Raw genomic sequence first — 4,398 nt, forward strand, 5'->3', positions numbered from 1 at the left:
GCTTTCCAGGAGGAAGGTTGGGACTTAAGGGCCCAGGGGAATCTCAAACTCAGTGAGCAGCAGGAGGCCTGGGGGTGGCTCAACCTGGGGAAAGATGATTCTGACAAAGGTGCTTGATTCACCCTGTCTCTCTCAGAATCACCTAGGATTCTCATAATCACAGCTTCTTCCAGTGAGACTTGGACACACGAAGTCCCTAAGCCTCCAGTCTCAGCCTGTCACTTGCTACCAGTATGACCCACATCCAGGCTCCACATCCAGCCTGCATGAGCCCGAGCATCCCCATTTGGGAAAGGAGAGTGTCCCAGCCTCTACGTGGCTGTCCCTTCAGGGCCCACCTTTGATCCCCTCACAACCTGTGTTTCTGTCAGTAACCTCTCATGGCAGGATCTACCCCCCTGGGAAGTACTGCAGGAGGTCGAGCCACACGTCTTCACTGATTACCTGCTGGCAACACGAACAAGGTCAGCATGGGGCTCACCAGGACCCGAACCCTTCGTGAACAGTGAAGAACTCCAACACGAATCACCAATTCCTCAGAGGCCCAGAGCAACCCGATCTCAGCAATCCTGTTTGATCCTGGGCTGTTGTGATCCAACAACCAGTTGAGGAAGTTAAGGCTGCTGGTTTCCAGCCTGCAGCTTGGAGCTCCCCGTTTATAAACCCAGAACCAGTGGACTGGAGTGGAATAACACGGCATGTATCCTGGAGGAAGACAGGGGAGGCAGGGAAGGATCGTGCAGGAGGAGCGTCCACTCCCTTCCCCACCCACCCACACCACGCTGGGAGGCAGGTTGTACCAGTGATGTCAAGGTAGTACTCCTTTACGATGACTGTGTTCCTGAAGTAGGGTTTGCTCCGAAAGGCACCTTAGCAGTGTGCAGCGGGACCAGGGATGCCTCAGTTCCTGCACCTGCCAGGACCAGGAGGAGGGGAAATGTGCAAGTTTCTAGGGTCCATAGCTTGCCTGCAGGGCAGGCATCAACAGCTTCTTCTCCAGTCCAAGTGCTCACACCACATAAGATGCTCCCCCACTTCCCTGCCCAGCTCCCCTACCCACCTGTCCTCATTCTCCCTCACTGACCTTCAAATCGATCACGTGGCTAAGCAAGAGTTCAACTTGTTCACTGATCATGATGGATAGTTGGCGGTTCTTCACAATCCGCTGCAGGTCAAGGAGCCAGTCATGCCACATGCTGGGCCAGGTAGAGCCACAAGCAACAGGGCTAGTTTGGGAAGGAACAAGTGAGAGGGTCAGAGGCAGGAAGGCTAGGGGCCTGCCAAGGGAGGAAATAGGCTGCAAGTGTCAGACATTTTTATCTCTTGCTTAAGCGGCAGGAGGAAACAAACTACACGTATCAGATTTTTTTTTTTTCCCCTTCTTGATACAAAATTAAAAGGAAGCTGCTTTTAAAATTCTGTGTTGCCATGATGACACCTGGTTCCACCTGGACTTAACTTTTCTCAAACCTTGAGCCAACCAATGGCGTTTTTCTGATGGAACCGTTTTTCTTAAGCTATGCTAATGAACTATTTATTTACCCTAGACTCTGTCATTCTTCAAGTCCATTCCACCTAAGACTCAGAACAGACAATGCCTCAACAAACCAGTATGGTTTACTCATACAATTGTTCTCCTAATCTATCTTATTAAGACTATGTATTTGCTTGGAAACCTGCCTTTCTTCAAGATTCCTGTCAATCCTTTTATGGCCCAGGATGACTCACCTTGAGCCAATGTTATATCAAGATACATGTTGTGGGTGAGGGGCTTGGTGCCCCTCTCTGAGTATGGAGACATTTCCTTTCTCTAATTAGCAGCTTGCTAGTGGGTATATAACTTCCTGCTAAAGTCTAGCCAGGGGCGGGGGCGAGGGGGGCGCACTCTTTCTCTCCCCTTATGATGTCTATGTCAGAATCTTTGTCTATCTCTTTTATACTTTAATAAAACTTGATTACACAAAAGCTCTAAGTGATCAAACTTTGTCACTGGCCCCAGATTGAATTCCTCTCCTCCCCAGGCCAAGAATCCCAGTATCTTTCACGGCTCAGCAACAGCCTTTCACAGGGACACTGGAACAGACATCTGCAAGCACTCTGGGCACTCACGCTTGCCTGCCCGCCACCGATGTCCCCAGCCAGTGCCATAACATCAAACATGCTCACGGCTGTTGGTCTCCTTTCGTCTTTGGCGTCTGAAGTTGTCTGCATTTGCCAAAGGAGAGCCTGCTTCTGACCACTTCTGATCTCTGACGGGCTGGTGTGTGTTGAGTAGTGGCATGTCTGTTTAAAACGTCAGGAACTGCAGTCCCTTTGACACACCTTGTCTGGGGGCAAGCGTGTATGTTGTGTATGGGGATGTGTGTGTGTGTTTAACAAGAAAGCCCTGTGGGTGGAGTCAGCTGGCTCTCCCAGCGTACCAGCCAGCAGCCCCTTCCATCTCCACCCTGGGCGTGGAAAACCTGCTTCTGCACTGCACTAGTGGGAACAGCCACAGGGGCTCTGGCTGACCCGGATGGGTTGTGGGACTCCCGCTGTCTCTGTTCCTTCCTGGGATTATCCACAAATGACAGTAATAATTCTCTGGGAATGCTACTCTGGCGTGATGTTTCTGGTCACTCCTGATATAGAATCCCCACCCCCAGGTACTACTCCGCTTCAGGTGCAGGCCAAAACGAGTCACCCAAAGTTACGGCTCAGACACCTACAGGCATTTTGGCCATGCCCAAATTCTGCTGTATCTTTGGACCTCCACACCCCCAGCACCCAGTTCCCTTGGCCACCCCTCACCTTGCCTATGCCCTTGTCCCCACCTCTATTCCTGCTCGTGGTCCTTCGCCTCCTCCTGAACAGGTGACTCTGAGGAATAGCAGTCAGGATAGGGCTTGGAACCCAGGAGCCTGCGATGCCCTGGAAGATGGCGCATCTCTGAGCCAAGTGACCCTCCTCTGATGGTTGTTCCACCTGATACAAACGTAGGTCCTGTTGTCTTTCACATTCCCAGAGCTAAGCTCACTGAAGGGCCGCCAGCGACTCCAGCCCCTCCAGCATGGGCCGGAAAAATCACCCGGGGTTCCTGGCCTTGCGCATTCCTGGCTCTGCTCCTCCTGCTTCTCTGGCTCCTGCGAGGACAGCTGCTCCTGCTCCACGTCCGCCACCAATTCCACCTCCTCTGTGCTGTCTTCTTTCACCAGCAGCCTGACCTCTTGCCCGATTCCCCCCATCTCTCCCTCTTCCAGCGCCTCCCCTTTCTTTCTTCGCCTCCACACTGAAGAGAGCCGCCTCCTTGTTTGTTGCGCCACCTGGTGCCTACAAGATCCCCGACACCCGCACCGTGAGGGCAGGACCCAGGACCTCCGTCCCCTGAAGACTTGGCCTCACAGCTAGGAAGATCCAGAGTCCCGGGGTGCTCCGCCATCCTCTGGCAGCGTCACTCTGGACCGGGCCCTGGCTGTGGCTCGAGCTGGAGCAGCTGTGAAGGGGTTGGACATGACAACACAGCAGGCGGCCTGCACAGCTGATGCAAATGCTGCCGTCACCCAGTGGCCATAGCTCCTCCTTCTGGGGTGCCCTGAGACTGAAGAATGCGGTGGGGGACCAACTGGAGCAAGGTGCGCAGGCCGGCCTGATTGCTCAGGCTATCGGGCCCCTAGGCTGCTGGAGCTGTGAACCACTCCCAGTCCGCTGCGCCCACTCTCAGCCATTGGCAGAGAGGGTAGTGGGCGTCACGCTCCACGGACAGGCCCCAAGCCCAAAGGGAGTCGCCTCCACCCCACCTCCACCCCTGTCCCCGGGCCCACCCCGCTCCACCTCCCCACACCCCCACCCCACGGCTTCCATGGCTGCAGCGAGCCACGTGATGCCTCTGCTTCGCTGACTGCCCGTCTCCAGGCACGTTGCCTGTTTTCCATCTGGCAAAATCCAGGTGCAAGCTGCCACTTCCTTGGCCTCCAGAAATTCAAACCATGAATTCCCACTTCCAGATCAGAAAAGGACACTCCTGTGTCCCACAGGACCTTTAATCTCTGGGTGCTCTCCCAAAGTGTCCCATGAAAGGCAGGGGGCAATGTGGCTGAATAGTTTCCTTCACTGAGCAGAGAGGCCCATGCGGTCTGGATGATAGGAGACTGGGTACAGACCCAGTTTGATACTGTTGAGCTCCTTTGCTCAGGGGCAGCAGAGCCACAGGGTACAGAGCTCTCTGTGTCTCTGTCTCTGCTTCTGGCACGCACTGTTTCTCTGTCCATCTTTCTTTGTGTGTAGTAGGGGATTGTGTCTGTGTGTCTCTGTCTGTCTGACTGGTGCTGCTGCCCTCTGCCACTCTCTGGACACCAGCACTCATAAAAGACGCTTAACCTAGGCATGAAGCCAAAGCTCTCCTCCTGTGTCAGTTGCACC

The 4,398-nt window shown here is 54.2% G+C and overlaps 1 pseudogene; it reads right to left on the reverse strand.

Moving 5' to 3' along the window:
• Positions 1–390: 390 nt before the first annotated feature.
• Positions 391–3,491, reverse strand: LOC138071574 (testis-specific Y-encoded protein 1-like; annotated as a pseudogene).
• Positions 3,492–4,398: the final 907 nt, after the last annotated feature.

The sequence above is a fragment of the Capricornis sumatraensis genome, chromosome X, assembly GCF_032405125.1.
Source record: "Capricornis sumatraensis isolate serow.1 chromosome X, serow.2, whole genome shotgun sequence".
NCBI lineage: Eukaryota > Metazoa > Chordata > Mammalia > Artiodactyla > Bovidae > Capricornis > Capricornis sumatraensis.